The sequence below is a fragment of the Oncorhynchus clarkii genome, chromosome 28 (assembly GCF_045791955.1).
Source record: "Oncorhynchus clarkii lewisi isolate Uvic-CL-2024 chromosome 28, UVic_Ocla_1.0, whole genome shotgun sequence".
Lineage (NCBI taxonomy): Eukaryota > Metazoa > Chordata > Actinopteri > Salmoniformes > Salmonidae > Oncorhynchus > Oncorhynchus clarkii.
In genome coordinates, this window is record NC_092174.1 from 37,052,773 (window position 1) to 37,077,134 (window position 24,362).

Here is a 24,362-nt window from a genome sequence, read left to right on the forward strand (position 1 = left end):
TAATATCCTTCCACTTATCAATAAGATAGGAACATGTTTTTCATGTTTTATTTACTGAAGATGAGAAAAATTATGGATTTTAGTATAATAACCAATAGTTTACAGACTATTGAATAATAAATTAATTACTGCAGGTGCATTTACTTTCCTGTAGGCCTTTTGTAAGGAGTTGAGGAAAACTGGAGTAAAAACGCATGAAACTCCCCTCCCCTCGGAGATTTCCAGCCTAGTTATGAGCTCATGACATGAGAATTTTAATTTAATTCAAAGACAAGGGATCAACCTTTGAGGTTTATGTATGGAATCGGATTATAGTCATGTAAAATACCCCCTTTCACCAATCCGTTCCTCCAATCCTCGCCCCCCTTTTTTTCTTCAGTTGAATGGGGGGCGCTTGAACCGTCTGTGTGTCAGTGCTCGCCTCTTTGTTCAAACCGATTCAGCTCCTCACCCTCAGCGTCGCCACCTGCGCACGGGGAGTGAGCACCGGCACCGAGTGTCTATCCAGATTTAGATTTAGATATCTCTAAATTGGTCATGTGGTAGATGCTGCATATTAGTCGTGAAGCAGACTAGGTGGCTTATTTTTTGAAGGTGTGAAGCGTAGCTTGGGACGTTGAATAATTTTTGCTCACTTACCGGTTCTTTTTTGCTGTTTCACCCATTCGACCGATCGCTGACAGACGACACTATTGGAGCATCGGGATACGTTTAGAGAGCGCCTTCACTGAAGCGCTGCGTTCCGATCTTACATTCCTGCGGATTTTTTATTTAGACTATTTTCAGGTAAGATTGAACATATTTTCACTGGCTGCAAATTGTCAACTTTTTCAATTTGTTTGAGATAAAGGATTTGTGTAAATTGAACCCTGTATGAACAATATTGGGTTAAAGCCTGTATGCAGACCGGGGTATCAGCGGCGTCTGGCCGCAGGGAATGGAATGAATGCATTGCTTATCTTACTCTGTTAAAAATGCATTTGGTAGTGTATAAACCTTTGTTGGTCAACCAACCAAGCCAAGATTTCAGTCCAATTATAAGTACTTTCAGGTGCTTTACCATGAAAATTACATAGCCAGATCCTGCTTTCTAGGCACTGTATAATACACGACTTTAACGTGACTTTTGTATGGACATGTTATGCATTCTGTAGCTATTATTTCGTACCTTCCTGACATGTTATTTCCTTCTGACATTTTATTTTCTTCTGACATGTATCCTACTTTGCATCAAAGATGTGGTCATCTATAAGCTCATCGATGATGACCTCAGTGCCTACCTCTAACTGTGTCTCTGAAAAGACTCTTGTTCGTCACACACACTGAGCTTTACAGTAGCTTATTTTTGGGGTCTTTTTGATGAAGTAGATCCAAGCTTATATTTAGGACCCATGTAATAAACATTAGACCACTGAATGGCTTGTTTTAGTGTATACCCAACACAGCTTCTCCTCATGGGAGGTCCTCTGGGCTTGTCTCAGAGTTGCCCTTATACAGGAGGCTAGGAGAAAAATAGACTTCCTTAGTAGGGGCCTGATGGGAGACACAAAACTCTAATACTGCGGGCTATCAGTAATATGTAAGAAGCATACAGTTATGGCACTGGCTTAAATGTTCTGTGGCATTTAAACAGCATCCTCAGTATATAATGGTCCTCAAGTTCATGTTGTGTGTGTGCAAGAAAAAAGAATGAATGACTGAGACAGAGAGAGGGGGAGAGAGACAGAGCGAGAGATGGAGAGAGTCAGAGAGAGGGGGAGAGAGACAGAGAGAGGGGGAGAGAGACAGAGAGTGGGGGAGAGAGACAGAGAGAGGTGGAGAGAGACAGAGCGAGAGAGGGGGAGAGTCAGAGAGAGGGGGAGAGAGACAGAGAGCGGGGGAGAGAGAGAGGGAGAGAGGGAGAGAGTCAGAGAGAGCGGGAGATCAGAGAGAGATAGGGAGAGAGGCAGAGAGAGAGATCAGAGAGTGATAGAGGGAAACAAAAGAGAAATATAAAGAGGGTTGGTTCCACAGACAGCTGAGGGAACTTAGATCAGAGATCAGAACACCTGCATAGCTATCATGTTCTCCATTATGTATAATGGTCCCGCCCATTCTAACCTCTCGGGCCAATCAGAGGTGTGGCTGATGTTAGTAACCCCAATACCCTGGCCCGGGCATGACATCAGAGATACATGAAATAAGAGAGATAAATGACAGAACGTTAGCACTACCTCTGTTAACACTCCCCTAGACAATGATAGAATAGGTTCTTGTGGCATACACATATATTTGTCTATTTCAAATGTGTTTCATGCAATGTACATCATTGGAAACATGAGAGGCAAGGAAACAGGGTCAGCATATTTGCAACATCAGAATGATGGAAACTGGGGAAAAGTACAGACATTCCTGGTTCGTGGTCTGGTCACTAATAATTTAGTCTTTCTCCACATATACCAGCTGTAAATTACACAGGTGCTAAATACTCTAAAAGTCTAAGTCACACAAACACATTGAAATGTACCACTCTGAGGGAGCGCAACTGTTTCAGTCACATTCAGTCACAGATCTATTGTGTGAGGTTATCAGTGGCCTAACAGCTCAAAGCCTTGTCTTGGTCAATTCATAGTTCTTGCATATAAAATAGTCACTCTATTTTTGGTAGGCCTTGTGAAGAAGGGAGTCTACCACCGGCAGTGTATGTCCTAGAAAACTGTGGTTAGCAGGGTGAGGAGAACTAGTCTAGCTTTTACAACACAGAGTTTGGGCTGATTGTGAAACCACACAGAGAGATAGAGGGAGGTAAAGGGGAGGGAGAGAGGGAGGGGGAGAGGAGAGATAGATGGAGGGAGGGGAGAGAGAGGAGAGAATGAGGGAGGTAGGTAGGGGGGATGGATCGGGAGGGAGGGGGTAGAGAGGATCGTCAGGCAGAGAGATGAAAGAATGAAATAAGGAGGAGAAAGAGAGGAACACAAGAGAAGACAGGGAGCGAGAGAGACAGAGATAGGCAGTGAGAGAGGCAGAGAGAGAGAGAGAGACAGAGGGAGAGAAACAGAGACAAAGCGAGAGAGACAGGAACAGCGACAGAGAGAGAGAGAAAGACAGGGACAGAGACAGAAAGAGAGAGAGAGACCGACAGGGACTGCGAGAGAGAGACAGAGAGAGAGAGAGAGTCAGAGAGAGAGTCAGGGACAGAGACAGGGACAGAGAGAAAGAGACAGAGAGACAGAGAGAGACAGGGACAGAGACAGAAAGAGAGAGAGAGAGACCGACAGGGACTGCGAGAGAGACAGAGAGAGAGAGTCAGAGAGAGTCAGAGAGAGACAGAGACAGAGAGAACGAGGATTTCACCAACCAGACTGAAACTTCTCCAGTGGCACCCATGCATTTTTTATTCTGTCTGGGTGAGTGCATGAGAGTTCACTCCCGGGATTCCTGGCTCACTGCCAGAGGCCTCCCTCACAGCCCACAGACCTCCCTCACAGCCCATCAGATCAGAGAGAGGCTGTGCACTCCCACCGGGAGGAGTGGATGGGAGGAGCCGACCCGCTGAAGGAGAAACAGAGAAGACTGGTAGGCTAGCCTGATCTACTGGCAAGATGGTACGGCCACGGCAGGGCCAGATATCTTTACTGTAACCTGTGCCAGTGTTTCCCAAATGGTGTTGTAAACTAGCTCTTCCTGGGTGATTTACAAGGTTGGGGCAAGAAATATATTATTCATTTTTTATTACGAGGGTCATAAGAAAAGGCTCAAAGCTATAAAAAAAATTCTGGTAACCAATTACTTTAGATGCTGGACGGCAAGCGGTTATAGGAGGCCTGGGCCAGATGCTGACGTAACTTATACCAGGGTTTGTACAGCCAGCTCCCTCTACGCCACAGCAAATGACAGGGTTGTGATTAGAAATAATGTACATTTTTCTCAAACAGAAATTCCCAAGAAAAGTAATTCCCAATAAAATTCCCAAAACTATACATGGATCATGTCCCAGAACCACTGGTCTGTGTAGGAAAATGTGGTGCAGATGTATAGCATGTTAGAAATAGCCTAAAGAATAAGCATAGCCGGGATAGAGAGGTTTGTCTGAACTGGTAACATGTTGGTTTTATTTGTCCATATGTGCAGATAAGATCAGTTTCAGCACACCACAGACACTAATATACACTCAGTGGCCAGTTTACTAGGTACACCACCCTGTTCACGAAAATGGTTCGCACCTACAGACATCCAGGTCATCTATAAGTCTTTGCTAGGTAAAGCCCCGCCTTATCTCAGCTCACTGGTCACCATAACAACACCCACCAGTAGCACGTGCTCCAGCAGGTATCTCTTGCTGGTCATCCCCAAAGCCAACACCCCCTTTGGCCGCCTTTCCTTCCAGTTCTCTGCTGCCAATGACTGGAATGAATTGCAAAAATCTCTGAAGTTGGAGACTTATATCTCCCTCACTAACTTTAAGCAACTTTAAGCATCTGAGCAGCTTACTGGAAGCAGCAGAGAACTGGAAGGAAAGGCGGCCAAAGGGGGTGTTGGCTTTGGGGATGACCAGCAAGAGATACCTGCTGGAGCACGTGCTACTGGTGGGTGTTGTTATGGTGACCAGTGAGCTGAGATAAGGCGGGGCTTTACCTAGCAAAGACTTATAGATGACCTGGATGTCTGCAGGTGCGAACCATTTTCGTGAACAGGGTGGTGTACCTAGTAAACTGGCCACTGCAGAATAGCCCATCCAATCTACCTACCTCATCCCCATATTGTTTTTATTTACTTTTTTGCTATTTTGCACACCAGTATTTCTACTTGCACATCCATCACTCCAGTGTTAATCTGCAACATTTTAATTACTTTGCTACTATGGCTACTACCTCCTCACGCCATTTATACTTAAAAAAAAAAAAAAAAATTAACATTTTTTTTACCCCTTTTTCTCCCCAATTTCGTGGTATCCAATTGTTGTCTCATCGCTACAACTCCCATACGGGCTCGGGAGAGACGAAGGTTGAAAGTCATGCGTCCTCCGATACACCAGCCGCACTGCTTCTTAACATCCAACCTGGAAGCCAGCCGGAAGCCAGCCGCACCAATGTGTCGGAGGCTACACCGTGCACCTGGCAACCTTGGTTAGCGCGCACTGCGCCCGGCCCGCCACAGGAGTCGCGATGAGACAAGGACATCCCTACCGACCAAGCCTTCCCAAACCCGGACGACGCTATGCCAATTGTGCCTCCCGGTCGCGGCCGGTTACGACAGAGCCTGGGCGCGAACCCAGGGACTCTGATGGCACAGCTGGCGCTGCAGTACAGCGCCCTTAACCACTGCACCACCCGGGAGGCCCATATATACTTTTTCTATTGTGTTATTGACTGTACGTTTGTTTATTCCATGTGTAACTCTGTGCTGTTGTTTGTGTCGCACTGCTTTGCTTTATCTTGGCCAGGTCGCAGTTGTAAATGAGAACATGTTCTCAACTAGCCTACCTGGTTAAATAAAGGTGAAATAAAACATAAAAAAATGTAGTCAAGTGTCCGTGGCTTGCTATATAAAGCAGCCAGACAGACATCGAGGTATTCAGTTACTGTTTGATTGAACTTTAGAATGGGCAAAACAAGTGACCAAATGACATGGTATAATCATCGGTGCCAGGCAAGCCGGTTCCTGTATCTCAGAAACAGCCGGCACTCTGGGCTTTTCACGCACGACAGTGTCTATGGTTTACAGAGAATGGAGCGAGAAACACAAAACATCCAGTCAGCGGAAGTCCTGTGGGTGAAAACAGCTCATTGATGAGAGAGGTCAAAGGAGAATGGCAAGAATCATACAAGTTAACAGGCGGGCCACCAACAGCAAAATCACGGCGCAGTACGTCAGTGGTGTGCAGAATGGCATCTCGGAACGCACAACTCATTGGTCCTTGTAATGGAAGGGCTATTGTGGCAGACGACCACACCGGGTTCCAATCCTATCAGCTAAAAACAAGAAGAAGCGGCTCCACTGGGAACGCTATCACCAACACTGGACATTTGAGTAGTAAAACATTGTCTGGTCTGACAAACCCCGGTTCCTGTTGCGTCATGCTGATGGCAGAGTCAGGGTTTGGCGTAAGCAGTATGAGTCCATGGCCCCATCCTGCCTGGTGTCAACGGTACAGGCTGGTGGTGTAATGGTGTTGGGAATTTTTACCTGGCACACGTTAGGTCACTTGATGCCAATTGGTACTTGATGGGTGTACCTAATAAACTGAATTGCAGGCCTGGAGAGGAAAACGAAATACTTGGAACGATACACAATCTAGTAGACTACAGTTTCTCTAATCAGTTACCATTTTTTATGTTTTTCAGTAGCCAGAAGGTTGAGATTTATGTTCTGGACAGCTGGATTTTATTTTCAGACATGAGGTCTGGTACAATGATCTGTGTGGTATCAAACTGTTTCGATACAATCTTCTCAGGTGGTTGCTACACATTAGTGGTGAATGGGAATTCCAGTATACAATATAAAGTGATTTGAGTTTGAGAAGTGTTCATTATTACGGTCAGCAGTATACAGAAGTATAATGTCTCCCTTCGCTTGAGGGTCTGCATTATTTTGTTATGCTTACTAGCATTTAGCAAATGCAATAATATTGGGGACTAGCTGTCCCTTGCTGGAATCGAACCCACAACCTTTGGCACACTAAAAACTGTACCAAAAACCCAGAGGATTGGTTTCATAGAGCTTTACTGCGCCAACTTAATCATCTGGTCATTATTACACAAACAACAGGAGAACAGGCACTCTTTGTCTTCTCTGGCTTATTGGGGAGCTTTTCACAACTGGACAGGTCCATTGTGACTGAGGAACAGATTCAAGTAAACCTACCACAGAGAAGTATTATGCAGTATCTTTGATTAGCATGTAGGTATTATGTCTTACACTGAAAACTGGAGTCATATATCAGTGCGGGCTTTAACCTTTTAGTTTGGATTTGGCTTTCCTTCCTACTGTTTTTTTAATGTATTTTTAAGAAGAAAAGTATGTGGCTCTTATTGTGTGAACCGATTATGTTCTAGACAGCAAGATTGAATCAGACTGAAAGTTGAGGTTTTGAGTGAAATATTTATTTTCTCTGTGTATGGACGACATGACTTGAATTTCAAACATTTCAAGCTGATAAAAGAACAGCAGAGCGGGAGAGATATTTTCCACCTCAGATTCTCTTTCTCACTCGCTCTCTCTCTCCGTCTCCCCTGTTGTGAAGTCTCCAATGGCGAGAAGCCCAGAGGGGGGTTGGACGGAGTGAGCAATCAATCAACTTTTCTTTTTGCACCCTGGCAGGGAGGGACTAACACTTCCCTTCAAACCAATCAGCATACAGGCCTGGATGAGACCATAGCACCACAGCTAAAAGGCTCTCACATAAAGAGAACGGCCTTTCTCTTTGTCTCTGGCCAGAGTAGAGCCTCCTTTCTCTGCTATTGACTGGTGGCAGATGCTGAAGGTAATGCTGTCATGTTGGGTATCCCTGTTTGAGCTGGTCGGGAACAGGCTAGTGGATGTGATTGGTTGGAGCTTCTCAGCTTGTTGGCTTGTTGGTTTGATTCCTGCACGAGACACATCAACTGTACATATGAGTGAACTGTCAGTGGCTTTGGATAAAACGTGTCTGCTAAATGACAATATTATGATGTTATCTGTTGATCCGTGTGTTCTTCAGTTTAGCCTACAGTAGCTGGGAGCCAGCAGACTCCATATAAACAAAGTGCTGTGTCCCCAGTGTCTAGTGACGTCATAGTGTCCAATGATGATCCCGTTTTGTAGCCGTCTTTATTTTGTTTGGGGGATGAAAAAGTGATAGATTCAACTTTGATGCACATTCAATAAAAACGGTTGGTTACCGACACACCAGTGCTCGGACGAAGGCTCTATCTGCAATAACTCATTCTGTATCAACCTATTTTATATTCTGTGGACTGAGCAACTCCTGTACGGGTCATTAAACATGTAAACTCCTGGATGAAGTAGCAGCCATGGAAATGGAAGTAGCTTATCTCCAGGGCACCAGCACCTCTTAACTTGATGATATTATTATTGTTCTTTATGATGTCACTTCTCTGATCATAGCCATGTCTAAAATGGCACCCTATTCCCTAAGTTACTACAAAAGTAATGCACTATACTGTATAGGGAAGAGAGCGCCATTTCAGATTCACCCCATTTCTCCTAGTGGGTGGATTGAAGTCAAAGCCACTGCCCATGCACCTGATCCCCTACACCTGATTTTACAAACCACATTGGCCCCTCACCTCTAAGCTATCACCTTTAACCCCTCAACTTTAACCCCTGACCCCGGCCAGACATGCAGTACAGCTGGAGTAACGGCTTTCCGCAGGTGTGTTAACAGCCCCTAGCTACATCTGACCTCTGACCCTGCTACATGATATCAGGGACCTCTATACCTTCTCCTCCTTTTCCTGTGGACTGAAGTGAAATTGGTCTGTCTGTCCTCTATATCCTATATCTATATCCTGTTGGGGTGTAATAGGGGATGGTCATTCGCTAGCAACGTTAGCTACATATTAAATTAAACATTACATGTAAATATTTCCTGTGTTTCAGAATTTCATACAAAGGGACCCTTGCTGATTTGTCAGGACGCCGTCAGACTCCTCTCTAAAGGTAAGACAGAGGGACAATTTTGTCATGGTTGTAGCCTATTTAAATCAATGTAAGTATATGTATCTTAATGTAATCTATTAAAAGAAGAGTTGGGCATGAGAATGTAGTATTAATACATATATTATTAGGTATTGTATATCTGCTGTCTTTCACATGTACAGTGACAAGAAAAAGTATGTGAACCCTTTGGAATGACCTGGATTTCTGCATAAACTGGTTATAAAATGTGATCTAATCTACATCTAAGTCACAACAATAGACAAACACAGTCTGCTTAAACTAATAACACACAAACAATTATGTTTTTATGTCGTTATTGAACAGCGTGTAAACATTCACAGTGCAGGGTGCAAAAAGTATGTGAACCCTTGGATTTAATAACTGGTTGACAATCCTATGGCAGCAATAACCTCAACCAAACGTTTTCTGTAGTTGCGGATCAGACCTGCACAACGGTCAGGAGGAATTTTGGACCATCTTTACAAAACTGTTTCAGTTCAGAAATATTCTTAGGATGTCTGGTGTGAACCACTCTCTTGAGGTCATGCCACAGCATCTCAATCAGGTTGAGGTCAGGACTCTGACTGGGCCACTCCAGAAGGCATATTTTCTTCTGTTGAAGCCATTTTGTTGTTGATTTACTTTAGCTGACACTCTAGGATTCTTCTTAACCTCATTGAGCATTCTGTGCTGTGCTCTTGCAGTCATCTTTCCAGGATGGCCACTCCTAGGGAGAGTAGCAACAGTGCTGAACTTTCTCCATTTATAGACACTTTGTCTTACCGTGGACTGATAAAAGTCAAGGCTTTTAAATATACTTTTGTAACCCTTTCAAGCTTTATGCAAGTCAACAATTCTTAATCTTAGGTCTTCTGAGATCTCTTTTGTTGGAGGCATGGTTCACATCAGGCAACGCTTCTTTTGAATAGCAAACTTACATTTTGTGAGTGTTTTTTATAGGGCAAGGCAGCTCTAACCAACATCTCCAATCTCATCTCATTGATTGGACAGGTTAGCTGACTCCTGACTCCAATTAGCTTTTTAGACCTACACAAGTCTGGCTCATCCTTTGGAGCAATTTCCTAATGCCTGAAGGTACCATGTTCATCTGTACAAACAATAGTATGCAACTATAAACACCATGGGACCACGCAGCCATCATACCGCTCAGGAAGTAGACGCGTTCTGTCTCCTAGAGATTAATGTACTTTGTTGCGAAAAGTGCAAATCAATCCCAGAACAACAGTAAACGACCTTGTGAAGATGCTTAAGGAAACAGGCACAAAAGTATCTATATTCACAGTAAAACGAGTCCTATATCAACATAACCTGAAAGGCCGCTCAGCAAGGAAAAAGCCACTGCTCCAAAACTGCCATAAAAAAGACAGACTACGGTTTGCAACTGCACATGGGGACACAGATCGTACTTTTTAGAGAAATATCCTCTTGTCTGATGAAACAAAAATAGAACTATTTGGCCATAATGACCATCATTATGTTTGGAGGAAAAAGGGGGAGGCTTGCAAGCCGAAGAACACCATCCCAACTGTGAAACACGGGGGTGGCAGCATCATGTTGTGGGTGTGCTTTGCTGCAGGAGGGACTGGTGCACTTCACAAAATAGATGGAATCATGAGAAAGTAAAATTATGTGGATATATTGAAGCAACATTTCAAGACATCAGTCAGGAAGAGTGTGCAACACTGTCATCAAGGCAAAGGGTGGCTACTTTGAAGAATCTCAAATATAAAATGTATTTTGATTTGTTTAACACTTTTTGGTTAGTACATGATTCCATGTGTTATTTCATAGTTTTGATGTCTTCACTATTATTCTACAATGTAAAAATAGTACAAATATTGAAAAACCCTGGAATGAGAAGGTGTCCAAACCTTTGACTGGTACTGTAACTATGTACAATATACAGTATATATATTTTTAAAATATATATTTTCCTTCATTATTTTCCCCTAACCCTACCACCCATCACCTATTTGGAGTAAACTAATGGACAATAACACTTAGGCTTCTACTTCCAGCTTATACATACTATATACATTTTTACAGAAAGTAGGTTTTACACTAGTTATCTTTTGTTAGTTTTTACTCCCATCCTCCAGCTACCCTCAACCCCTCCCATATATCTCTGAAGACCATCCCATTTTGATTTCTATTTTTCAACTGTGCTGTTTCACAAAAGTTCTGAACTTACTGTATATACATTTTACGAACACAGTATATTTTACAGTAGTTATCTTGTTATTGTTAGCACCACCCTTCAGCTCCACTAATTATTATTAACTTACTTACTTACACACACACACGCTCACACAGACTTACTATATTTGTGGGGGCTTTTTGGGGACCAACACGGAACCCAAACCGTCTGCACACGTGCGCCATTGTGCGACATCGTGCATACATTAATTTTGTCCCCCCACACCAAACATGATCACGACGCGCAGGTTAAAATATCAAAACAAACTCTGAACCAATTACATTCATTTGGGGACAGGTTGAAAAGCATGAAACATTTAAGGCAATTTAGCTAGTTAGCTTACACTTCCTAGCTAATTTGTTCTATTTAGCTAGCTTGCTGTTGCTAGCTAATTTGTCCTGGGATATAAACATTAGGTTGTTATTTTACCTGAAATGCACAAGGTCCTTTACTCCGACAATTAATCCACACATAAAATGGTCAACCAAATAATTTCTAGTCATCTCTCCTCCTTCCCGGATTTTTCATCTTTGAACTTATATGGTGATTGGCATATCAACTTTCATAGTATTACCAGGACTACCGGCAACACAGTTCGTCTTTCAATCACCCACATGGGTAAACCCCATGGGTATAACCAATGAGGAGATGGCCCGTGGGTACCTGCTTCTATAAACCAATGAGGAGATGGGAGAGGCAGGACTCGCGATCTGCTTCAGAAATAGAATGACTTCTATTTTAGCGCTTGGCAACGCAGACGCTCGTTAACACGCGCAAGCAGTGTTGGTGCAATAATTTAATAACATAGGGTGTAGTCAGGGTAAACCCCCAACCCCAACCTTAACTCCTAAACATAACCCTAACTCCTGACATTAAACACTAACCCCTAACCCTAATTCTAACCCTAATTCTTACCTTAACTCTAAACCTTAGCTCTACGCCTAAAATTCCCATTTTTACAAGTGAGAACCAGCAAAATGTCCTCACTTCTCTGAATTTTAGTTGGATTACTTTTCTTGTGAGGACTTCAAGGGCCTCATTTACCAATCATGCATAGGCACAAATCTATGCGTAAACCATGCGTGGGCTCATTTCCACACAAAGTGGGAGATTTATCAATATGAACGTTTGCTTGAGAGTGTGCGTGGATTTACGCACAGCCATGACCATGCGTATGCACAGTGCCAAGTGGTGGAATAAAGCGTAGCCTAGTGACTGGGGGAAATGTAATGTTGAATATGTGTGAAACTGGGAGAGTAATAATAACACATTTCAGTGTATTTCCATTGTGAATTCGTACAAAATACTGCATCTTGACAGGCCTATAATGTATTAGTTACCATAATAATTAATTTAAAGTACAGTAATTAGTTAAATTAGAGGCAGTAGTGAAAGTGAAACCATTGCTAAAATACTATAAAAGAATTAGATAATGGGAAATCTAATGAGCCATCGCTGATCTTGCTCTGTTGGAAAATTTGGCACAAGCTGCATTTTTAGAGACAGGTGGGACTTTTTTTCTGAAAGTACTGATTGAATCCTCAGATATCGTTTCCCACACCAATCTTATAGGATATTTGCGATGATTTAAAACCTCTTAAGGATTGGACCCTTTTTTAAAGTTTTTGCCTAAAATTACATACCCAAATCTAACTGCCTGTAGCTCAGGACCTGAAGCAAGGATATGCATATTCTTGATACCATTTGAAAGGAAACACGTTGAAGTTTGTGGAATGTTAAATTAATGTAAGAGAATATAACACATTAGATCTGGTAAATGATAATACAAAGAAAAAAAAGCATGTGTTTAAAAAAACAAACATTTGTACCATCATCTTTGAAATGCAAGAGAAAGGCCATAATGTATTATTCCAGCCCAGGCGCAATTTAGATTTTGGCCACTAGATGTCATCAGTGTATGTGCAACGGTTGAGACTGATCCAATGAACCATTGTATTTCTGTTCAAAATGTTGTATCAAGACTGCCCAAATGTGCCTAATTGGTTTATTAATACATTTTCAAGTCCATAACTGTGCACTCTCCTCGTGGGGGACCCACCGATCCTGTAGAGGTTTTAAGACCTACTTTGAAAAGGCAAACACGTACCATTTTGGTGCACATCCAATTGCTATCCACCCTCAGGTTTTTGGCAACAGGCACTTTTTAGTTGGAGCTTGCCGATCGGCATCTCACAGCCCTCAATGAGCGGATGTGTTGGATGCAATTATCAGCAATATGAAGTTACATTCAATTTCAATACACCATCGCACAACAGGTTCAATTCAATGGGAGTTTATTTACCATCAATGGGTTCTCAAATCCGAACGGAGCAACAGATGATACCCAGATCGCTATAAAAGAACCATCCCAAAACGAGTTCAACTACGTGAACAGAAAAGGCTTCCGCTCTATGTGTGAGGGTTAGGTTATGTGATGAGCAAAAGATGCTGCTGAATGTGGTGGCCAGGAGGAACACATGACTAGTTCATTCTGCAGAACAGCAATGTTGGCAATGTTGAAGTATATTTGCCATTGCAACTTGAATTGTTTCAATGGTCGCGAAAGCATACCTTACGATTATTTGAGAACATAGACCAGTTGACAAATTATTACAAACAGTAACCAGCCAAGCAGAAGCGTTACAAAACTGAAATAGAGATAAAATTAATCCCTTACCTTTGATGATCTTCATATGGTTGCACTCAGAAGACATTCATTTACTCAATAAATGTTCCTTTTGTTCGATAAAGTCTCTTTATATCCAAAAACCTCCTTTTTGTTTGCGCGTTTTCTTCAGTAATCCACAGGCTCAAACGCAGTCAAAACAGGCAGACAACAAATCCAAATTGTATCCGTAAAGTTCATAGAAACATGTCAAACGATGTGTATATTCAATCCTCAGGTTGTAATAATATTTCAACCGGACAATAACGTTGTCAATATAAAAGGAAAACAAGAAATGCACTCTCTCGGGATTGAGTGGGTTATGGTTGGTAGGGTGACAACAGTCTGGTGGGACAGAGAGTGGGTTATGGTTGATAGGGTGACAACAGTCTGGTGGGACAGAGAGTGGTTTATGGTTGATAGGGTGACAACAGTCTGGTGGGACAGAGAGTGGTTTATGGTTGGTAGGTTGACAACAGTCTGGAGGGACAGAGAGTGGGTTATGGTTGGTAGGTTGACAACAGTCTGGTGGGACAGAGAGTGGGTTATGGTTGATAGGGTGACAACAGTCTGGTGGGACAGAGAGTGGGTTATGGTTGATAGGGTGACAACAGTCTGGTGGGACAGAGAGTGGTTTATGGTTGGTAGGTTGACAACAGTCTGGAGGGACAGAGAGTGGTTTATGGTTGGTAGGCTGACAACAGTCTGGTGGGACAGAGAGTGGTTTATGGTTGGTAGGTTGACAACAGTCTGGTGGGACAGAGAGTGGGTTATGGTTGGTAGGTTGACAACAGTCTGGAGGGACAGAGAGTGGTTTATGGTTGGTAGGTTGACAACAGTCTGGAGGGACAGAGAGTGGGTTATGGTTGGTAGGCTGACAACAGTCTGGAGGGACAGAGAGTGGTTTATGGTTGATAGGGTGACAACAGTCTGGAGGGACAGAGAGTGGGTTATGGTTGATAGGGTGACAACAGTCTGGTTGGACAGAGAGTGGTTTATGGTTGATAGGGTGACAACAGTCTGGTGGGACAGAGAGTGGTTTATGGTTGGTAGGCTGACAACAGTCTGGAGGGACAGAGAGTGGTTTATGGTTGATAGGGTGACAACAGTCTGGTGGGACAGAGAGTGGTTTATGGTTGGTAGGCTGACAACAGTCTGGAGGGACAGAGAGTGGTTTATGGTTGATAGGGTGACAACAGTCTGGAGGGACAGAGAGTGGGTTATGGTTGATAGGGTGACAACAGTCTGGTGGGACAGAGAGTGGTTTATGGTTGGTAGGCTGACAACAGTCTGGTGGGACAGAGAGTGGTTTATGGTTGGTAGGTTGACAACAGTCTGGAGGGACAGAGAGTGGGTTATGGTTGGTAGGTTGACAACAGTCTGGAGGGACAGAGAGTGGGTTATGGTTGGTAGGTTGACAACAGTCTGGAGGGACAGAGAGTGGTTTATGGTTGGTAGGCTGGTACTGTCTGATTAAGTAGACCTACAGTAGATGGCTTGCTCTATAGCTACCACCATCTGTCATGGTTATGTTCTGGACAGTAACCTCAATATTGTGGTGCTGACCGCTGCATGGTCCCAGGCCATTTGCTCCAATAATCAAGCCTAATGGAAATCAATGCCTATGTTCCCTACCTGCAATTGATGCCGTTAAAAAAGGTTGCCTAGCTACGAGGTCTCTTTTACACATCATTTTTGTCAAACTGTCTCTCTTTGTCCTAAACCTTCATTATTTCTCTTATCTTTCTTTGTTTCCCTGCTCGCTCTGTCTTTGTCATGCTGTCCTTCTCTCCCCCCCTATACATCCCATACACTCTTAGAAAAACAAGGTGCTATCTAGAACCTTAAAGGGTTCCTCGGCTGTCCCGATAGGAGAACCCTTTGAAGAACCCTTGTTTGTTCCAGATAGAACCCTTTTGGGTTCCATGTGGAATCCTCTCCCCTCCTCTCCTCTCCTCTAATCCCCTCCCCTCCCCGCCCCTCCACTCCTCTCCTCTCCCCGTCCCTCCCCTTCCATCCCCTCCTCTCCTCACCACTGGGTCCTATCTTACTTAAAGCTTTCGGTCTCTTACTCCTCCTCGTGTCACAGCTGCAGCATTTTCATGAGTCATTAGCTGCTTAGAGTGTGATTATTCATCAGACTTATTCAACACACATGTGCAGGCAAACACAAACTACAATACCTGGGGGACCAGGAAGAGAATAACGTCTGATTCAGCTCAATTTGCTTTTCTGGTAGAACTTTTTCAGAAGAGGAATTTGAATGAGCGGTTGGAGGGGCAAAGTTATTTTCTGATAATATCTTCAGCAATTATTCTGTATTTCTCTATCTACTTCCCACCCCACCAATATATTAGGAACTGTCTTTCCTGTTATTATGCCACAACACCATGTTGATCCTATATAACATACAACACAATGCTATTGCAAATGATAAAGTAATGCCTAACTACAGCCCATTGCCTACACAAGACTATGGCACCAATAATGTTCTGATCCTAGAATACCGAGTATAGCTATTGAAACACATTCACAGTGTCAAAGCTCAAGACAACCCATGAGGCACGGCACCAGTCCACACAGTATCATAGCAATGTACCTAGTATTATACCAGGCTACCATCCATGACAGCCTGTCCATTTTTAAAGGCCTTTTTAAGTCTCTCTTCTCTCTTTTTTCTCTTCTCTTCTCTTATCCTCTTTTCTTTCTTTCCTTCACTTTTCTTCTCTCTTCTCTCTTCTCCTCTCCTCCTCTCTTCTCTTCTTCTCTCTTCTTTTCTCTTCTCTTCCCTTCTCTCTTCTCCTCTCTTCTCTCTCCTCTCTTCTCCTCTTTTCTCTCTCTTCTCTTCTCTTCTCCTCTCTTCCCTTCTCTCCTCTCTTCTCTCTCCTCTCTTCACTTCTCCTCTCTTCTCCTCTCTTCCCTTCTCTCCTCTTCTCCTCTCTTCCCTTCTCTCCTCTTCTCTTACCTCTTCTCCTCTCTCCTCCGTCTGTCCATCATCTGGAGCCCTTACTCACTCTGTCGTTCCCCTCCTTTGTCACTCCAGAGGTAATTGATTTTCCCTTTTCTCCTCTCTTCTCGCTTCTCTCTTCTGGCTTCTCTTCTCTTCTCTTCTCTTCTCTTCTATTCTCCTCTCTTCTCTTCTCTTCTCTTCCCCTCTCTTTCCCTCTCTTCCCCTCTTCCCCTCTCTTCCCCTCTCTTCCCTTCTCTTCTCTTCTCTTCTCTTCTCTTCTCTTCCCTTCTCTTCCGTTCTCTTCCGTTCTCTTCCGATCTCTTCTCTTCTCTTCTCTTCTCTTCTCTTCCGTTCTCTTCTCTTCTCTTCCCCTCTCTTCCCTTCTCTTCTCTTCCCCTCTCTTTCCTTCTCTTTCCTTCTCCTCTCCTCTCCTCTCCTCTCCTCTCCTCTCCTCTCCTCTCCTCTCCTCTCCTCTCCTCTCCTCTCCTCTCCGCTCCGCTCCTCTCCTCTCTTCTTCTCTCTTCTCTTCTTCTCTCTTCTCTTCTCCTCTCTGTTGTTCCCCTCTTCCATCACTCTGCTGTTCCCCTCCTCCGTCACTCTGTTGTTCCCCTCCTCCGTCACGGTCGTGCCCCTCTTCCGTCACTGTCCTTCCCCTCCTCCGTCACTCTGTCGTTCCCCTCTTCCGTCTCTGTCGTTCCCCTTCTCCGTCATTCTGCCGTTCCCCTCCTCCGTCACACTACCGTTCCCCTCCTTCGTCACTCTGTTGTTCCCCTCCACCGTCACTGTCGTTCCCCTCCTCCGTCACTGTTCTTCCCCTCCTCCGTCACTGTCGTTCCCCTCCTCCGTATCTGTCGTTCCCCTCCTCTGTCGTTACCCTCCTCCGTCTCTGTCGTTCCCCTCCTCTATCGTTCCCCTCCTCCGTCACTGTCATTCCCATTCTCCGTCACTGTCGTTCCCCTCCTCTGTCGTTCCCCTCCTCCATCATTGTCGTTCCCCTCCTCCGTCTCTGTCGTTCCCCTCCTCTGTCGTTCCCCTCCTCCCTCACTCTGTTGTTCCCCTCCTCCGTCACTCTGTCGTTTCCCTCCTCTGTCACTCTGTTGTTCCCCTCCTCCGTCTCTCTTGTTCCCCTCCTCCGTCACTCTGTCGTTCCCCTCCTCCGTCTCTGTCGTTCCCCTCCTCCGTCTCTGTCGTTCCCCTCCTCCGTCTCTGTCGTTCCCCTCCTCTGTCACTGTCGTTCCCCTCCTCCGTCACTGTCGGTCCCCTCCTCCGTCTCTGTCGTTCCCCTCCTCTGTCACTGTCGTTCCCCTCCTCCGTCACTGTCGTTCCCCTCCTCCGTCACTGTCGTTCCCCTCCTCCGTCTCTGTCGTTCCCCTCCTCTGTCATTCCCCTCCTCCGTCACTGTCGTTCCCCTCCTCTGTCATTCCCCTCCTTCGTCACTGTCGTTCCCCTCCTCCTTCTCTGTCGTTCCGCTCCTCTGTCATTCCCCTCCTCCCTCACTCTGTTGTTCCTCTCCTCCGTCTCTGTCGTTCCCCTCCTCCGTCACTGTCGTTCCCCTCCTCCGTCTCTGCCGTTCCCCTCCTCTGTCGTTCCCCTCTTCCGTCTCTGTCGTTCCCCTCCTCCGTCACTGTCGTTCCCCTCCTCCGTCACTCTGTTGTTCCCCTCCTCTGTCACGCTGTTTTTCCCCACCTCTGTCTCTGTCATTCCCCTCCTCCATCTCTGTCGTTCCCCTCCTCCGTCACTGTCGTTCCCCTCCTCCGTCTCTGTCGTTCCCCTCCTCTGTCGTTCCCCTCCTCTGTCTCTGTCGTTCCCCTCCTCTGTCGTTCCCCTCCTCTGCTGTTACCCTCCTCCGTCACTGTCGTTCCCCTCCTCTGTCGTTCCCCTCCTCCATCACTGTCGTTCCCCTCCTCTGTCGTTCCCCTCCTCCATCACTGTCGTTCCCCTCCTCTGTCGTTCCCCTCCTCCGTCTCTGTCGTTCCCCTCCTCTGTCGTTCCCCTCCTCTGTTGTTACTCCTCTGTTGTTACCCTCCTCCGTCACCCTGCCGTTCCCGTCCTCCGTCACTCTGTCGTTCCCCTCTTCCGTCACTCTGTCGTTCCCCTCTTCCGTCACTCTGTCATTCCCCTCCTCCGTCACTCTGTCATTCCCCTCCTCTGTCACTCTATCGTTCCCCTCCTCCGTCTCTCTCGTTCCCCTCCTCCGTCTCTCTCGTCCCCCTCCTCCGTCACTCTGTCGTTCCCCTCCTCCGTCTCTGTCGTTCCCCTCCTCCGTCACTCTGTCGTTCCCCTCCTCCGTCTCTGTCGTTCCCCTCCTCCGTCTCTGTCGTTCCCCTCCTCTGTCACTGTCGTTCCCCTCCTCCGTCACTGTCGGTCCCCTCCTCCGTCTCTGTCGTTCCCCTCCTCTGTCACTGTCGTTCCCCTCCTCCGTCACTGTCGTTCCCCTCCTCCGTCACTGTCGTTCCCCTCCTCCGTCTCTGTCGTTCCCCTCCTCTGTCATTCCCCTCCTCCGTCACTGTCGTTCCCCTCCTCTGTCATTCCCCTCCTCCGTCACTGTCGTTCCCCTCCTCCTTCTCTGTCGTTCCGCTCCTCTGTCATTCCCCTCCTCCCTCACTCTGTTGTTCCCCTCCTCCGTCTCTGTCGTTCCCCTCCTCTGTCGTTCCCCTCCTCCGTCTCTGTCGTTCCCCTCCTCCGTCACTGTCGTTCCCCTCCTCCGTCACTCTGTTGTTCCCCTCCTCTGTCACTCTGTTTTTCCCCTCCTCTGTCTCTGTCGTTCCCCTCCTCCATCTCTGTCGTTCCCCTCCTCTGTCTCTGTCGTTCCCCTCCTCTGTCGTTCCCCTCCTCTGTTGTTACCCTCCTCCGTCACCGTCGTTCCCCTCCTCTGTCGTTCCCCTCCTCCATCACTGTCGTTCCCCTCCTCTGTCGTTCCCCTCCTCCATCACCGTCGTTCCCCTCCTCTGTCGTTCCCCTCCTCCGTCTCTGTCGTTTCCCTCCTCTGTCGTTCCCCTCCTCTGTTGTTACTCCTCTGTTGTTACCCTCCTCCGTCACCCTGCCGTTCCCGTCCTCCGTCACTCTGTCGTTCCCCTCTTCCGTCACTCTGTCGATCCCCTCTTCCGTCACTCTGTCGTTCCCCTCCTCCGTCACTCTGTCATTCCCCTCCTCTGTCACTCTATCGTTCCCCTCCTCCGTCACTCTGTCGTTCCCCTCCTCCGTCACTCTGTCGTTCCCCTCCTCCGTCACTCTGTCGTTCCCGTCCTTCGTCTCTGTTGTTCCCCTTCTCCTTCTCTGTCGTTCCCCTCCTCTGTCACTCTCTGTCGTTCCCCTCCTCCGTCTCTGTCGTTCCCCTCTATCACTCTGTCGTTCCCCTCCTCCGTCTCTGTCGTTCCCCTCCTCCGTCACTCTGTCGTTCCCGTCCCTCGTCTCTGTCGTTCCCCTTCTCCGTCTCTGTCGTTCCCCTCCTCTGTCACTGTCGTTCCCCTCCTCCGTCTCTTTCGTTGCCCTCCTCTGTCACTCTGTCGATCTCCTCCTCCGTCTCTGTCGTTCCCCTCCTCTGTCACTGTCGTTCCCCTTCTCCGTCACTGTCGTTCCCCTCCTCCTTCTCTGTCGTTCCCCACCTCCGTCTCTGTCGTTCCCCTCCTCCGTCACTGTCGTTCCCCTCCTCCGTCTCTGTCGTTCCCCTCCTCCGTCTCTGTGTTTCCCCTCCTCTGTCGTTCCCCTCCTCTGTTGTTACTCCTCTGTTGTTACCCTCCTCCGTCACCCTGCCGTTCCCGTCCTCCGTCACTCTGTCGTTCCCCTCTTCCGTCACTCTGTCGATCCCCTCTTCCGTCACTCTGTCGTTCCCCTCCTCCGTCACTCTGTCATTCCCCTCCTCTGTCACTTTATCGTTCCCCTCCTCCGTCTCTCTCGTTCCCCTCCTCCGTCTCTCTCGTCCCCCTCCTCCGTCACTCTGTCGTTCCCCTCCTCCGTCTCTGTCGTTCCCCTCCTCCGTCTCTGTCGTTCCCCTCCTCCGTCTCTTTCGTTCCACTCCTCTGTCACTGTCGTTCCCCTCCTCCGTCACTGTCGGTCCCCTCCTCCGTCTCTGTCGTTCCCCTCCTCCGTCACTGTCGTTCCCCTCCTCCGTCTCTGTCGTTCCCCTCCTCTGTCATTCCCCTCCTCCGTCACTGTCGTTCCCCTCCTCTGTCATTCCCCTCCTCCATCACTGTCGTTCCCCTCCTCCTTCTCTGTCGTTCCCCTCCTCTGTCTCTGTCGTTCCCCTCCTCCGTCACTGTCGTTCCCCTCCTCCGTCTCTGTCGTTCCCCTCCTCTGTTGTTCCCCTCCTCTGTCATTCCCCTCCTCTGTCGTTCCCCTCCTCTGTTGTTACCCTCCTCCGTCACTGTCGTTCCCCTCCTCTGTCGTTCCCCTCCTCCATCACTGTCGTTCCCCTCCTCTGTCGTTCCCCTCCTCCGTCTCTGTCGTTCCCCTCCTCTGTCACTGTCGTTCCCCTCCTCCGTCACTGTCGGTCCCCTCCTCCGTCTCTGTCGTTCCCCTCCTCTGTCACTGTCGTTCCCCTCCTCCGTCACTGTCGTTCCCCTCCTCCGTCACTGTCGTTCCCCTCCTCCGTCTCTGTCGTTCCCCTCCTCTGTCATTCCCCTCCTCCGTCACTGTCGTTCCCCTCCTCTGTCATTCCCCTCCTCCGTCACTGTCGTTCCCCTCCTCCTTCTCTGTCGTTCCGCTCCTCTGTCATTCCCCTCCTCCCTCACTCTGTTGTTCCCCTCCTCCGTCTCTGTCGTTCCCCTCCTCTGTCGTTCCCCTCCTCCGTCTCTGTCGTTCCCCTCCTCCGTCACTGTCGTTCCCCTCCTCCGTCACTCTGTTGTTCCCCTCCTCTGTCACTCTGTTTTTCCCCTCCTCTGTCTCTGTCGTTCCCCTCCTCCATCTTTGTCGTTCCCCTCCTCCGTCACTGTCGTTCCCCTCCTCCGTCTCTGTCGTTCCCCTCCTCTGTCGTTCCCCTCCTCTGTCTCTGTCGTTCCCCTCCTCTGTCGTTCCCCTCCTCTGTTGTTACCCTCCTCCGTCACTGTCGTTCCCCTCCTCTGTCGTTCCCCTCCTCCATCACTGTCGTTCCCCTCCTCTGTCGTTCCCCTCCTCCATCACCGTCGTTCCCCTCCTCTGTCGTTCCCCTCCTCCGTCTCTGTCGTTCCCCTCCTCTGTCGTTCCCCTCCTCTGTTGTTACTCCTCTGTTGTTACCCTCCTCCGTCACCCTGCCGTTCCCGTCCTCCGTCACTCTGTCGTTCCCCTCTTCCGTCACTCTGTCGATCCCCTCTTCCGTCACTCTGTCGTTCCCCTCCTCCGTCACTCTGTCATTCCCCTCCTCTGTCACTCTATCGTTCCCCTCCTCCGTCACTCTGTCGTTCCCCTCCTCCGTCACTCTGTCGTTCCCCTCCTCCGTCACTCTGTCGTTCCCGTCCTTCGTCTCTGTTGTTCCCCTTCTCCTTCTCTGTCGTTCCCCTCCTCTGTCACTCTCTGTCGTTCCCCTCCTCCGTCTCTGTCGTTCCCCTCCTCTATCACTCTGTCGTTCCCCTCCTCCGTCTCTGTCGTTCCCCTCCTCCGTCACTCTGTCGTTCCCGTCCCTCGTCTCTGTCGTTCCCCTTCTCCGTCTCTGTCGTTCCCCTCCTCTGTCACTGTCGTTCCCCTCCTCCGTCTCTTTCGTTGCCCTCCTCTGTCACTCTGTCGATCTCCTCCTCCGTCTCTGTCGTTCCCCTCCTCTGTCACTGTCGTTCCCCTTTTCCGTCACTGTCGTTCCCCTCCTCCTTCTCTGTCGTTCCCCACCTCCGTCTCTGTCGTTCCCCTCCTCCGTCACTGTCGTTCCCCTCCTCCGTCTCTGTCGTTCCCCTCCTCCGTCTCTGTGTTTCCCCTCCTCTGTCGTTCCCCTCCTCTGTTGTTACTCCTCTGTTGTTACCCTCCTCCGTCACCCTGCCGTTCCCGTCCTCCGTCACTCTGTCGTTCCCCTCTTCCGTCACTCTGTCGATCCCCTCTTCCGTCACTCTGTCGTTCCCCTCCTCCGTCACTCTGTCATTCCCCTCCTCTGTCACTCTATCGTTCCCCTCCTCCGTCTCTCTCGTTCCCCTCCTCCGTCTCTCTCGTCCCCCTCCTCCGTCACTCTGTCGTTCCCCTCCTCCGTCTCTGTCGTTCCCCTCCTCCGTCTCTGTCGTTCCCCTCCTCCGTCTCTTTCGTTCCACTCCTCTGTCACTGTCGTTCCCCTCCTCCGTCACTGTCGGTCCCCTCCTCCGTCTCTGTCGTTCCCCTCCTCCGTCACTGTCGTTCCCCTCCTCCGTCTCTGTCGTTCCCCTCCTCTGTCATTCCCCTCCTCCGTCACTGTCGTTCCCCTCCTCTGTCATTCCCCTCCTCCATCACTGTCGTTCCCCTCCTCCTTCTCTGTCGTTCCGCTCCTCTGTCATTCCCCTCCTCCCTCACTCTGTTGTTCCCCTCCTCCGTCTCTGTCGTTCCCCTCCTCTGTCGTTCCCCTCCTCCGTCTCTGTCGTTCCCCTCCTCCGTCACTGTCGTTCCCCTCCTCCGTCACTCTGTTGTTCCCCTCCTCTGTCACTCTGTTTTTCCCCTCCTCTGTCTCTGTCGTTCCCCTCCTCCATCTTTGTCGTTCCCCTCCTCCGTCACTGTCGTTCCCCTCCTCCGTCTCTGTCGTTCCCCTCCTCTGTCGTTCCCCTCCTCTGTCTCTGTCGTTCCCCTCCTCTGTCGTTCCCCTCCTCTGTTGTTACCCTCCTCCGTCACTGTCGTTCCCCTCCTCTGTCGTTCCCCTCCTCCATCACTGTCGTTCCCCTCCTCTGTCGTTCCCCTCCTCCATCACCGTCGTTCCCCTCCTCTGTCGTTCCCCTCCTCCGTCTCTGTCGTTCCCCTCCTCTGTCGTTCCCCTCCTCTGTTGTTACTCCTCTGTTGTTACCCTCCTCCGTCACCCTGCCGTTCCCGTCCTCCGTCACTCTGTCGTTCCCCTCTTCCGTCACTCTGTCGATCCCCTCTTCCGTCACTCTGTCGTTCCCCTCCTCCGTCACTCTGTCATTCCCCTCCTCTGTCACTCTATCGTTCCCCTCCTCCGTCACTCTGTCACTCCGTCACTCTGTTCCCCTCCTCCGTCACTCTGTCGTTCCCCTCCTCCGTCACTCTGTCGTTCCCCTCCTCCGTCACTCTGTCGTTCCCGTCCTTCGTCTCTGTTGTTCCCCTTCTCCTTCTCTGTCGTTCCCCTCCTCTGTCACTCTCTGTCGTTCCCCTCCTCCGTCTCTGTCGTTCCCCTCCTCTATCACTCTGTCGTTCCCCTCCTCCGTCTCTGTCGTTCCCCTCCTCCGTCACTCTGTCGTTCCCGTCCCTCGTCTCTGTCGTTCCCCTTCTCCGTCTCTGTCGTTCCCCTCCTCTGTCACTGTCGTTCCCCTCCTCCGTCTCTTTCGTTGCCCTCCTCTGTCACTCTGTCGATCTCCTCCTCCGTCTCTGTCGTTCCCCTCCTCTGTCACTGTCGTTCCCCTTCTCCGTCACTGTCGTTCCCCTCCTCCTTCTCTGTCGTTCCCCACCTCCGTCTCTGTCGTTCCCCTCCTCCGTCACTGTCGTTCCCCTCCTCCGTCTCTGTCGTTCCCCTCCTCCGTCTCTGTGTTTCCCCTCCTCTGTCGTTCCCCTCCTCTGTTGTTACTCCTCTGTTGTTACCCTCCTCCGTCACCCTGCCGTTCCCGTCCTCCGTCACTCTGTCGTTCCCCTCTTCCGTCACTCTGTCGATCCCCTCTTCCGTCACTCTGTCGTTCCCCTCCTCCGTCACTCTGTCATTCCCCTCCTCTGTCACTCTATCGTTCCCCTCCTCCGTCTCTCTCGTTCCCCTCCTCCGTCTCTCTCGTCCCCCTCCTCCGTCACTCTGTCGTTCCCCTCCTCCG

General features: G+C 48.5%; 1 protein-coding gene across 1 annotated transcript in view; it reads left to right on the forward strand.

Moving 5' to 3' along the window:
• Nucleotides 1–499: 499 nt before the first annotated feature.
• Nucleotides 500–24,362, forward strand: part of LOC139387404 (neurocan core protein-like) — a 129,100-nt gene continuing 105,237 nt past the window's right edge. The window contains exons 1-2 of the mRNA XM_071133557.1: nt 500–786; nt 8,581–8,640. The gene's annotated coding sequence lies outside the window, so the exon portion shown is untranslated. The remainder of the gene's footprint in view (nt 787–8,580; nt 8,641–24,362) is intronic.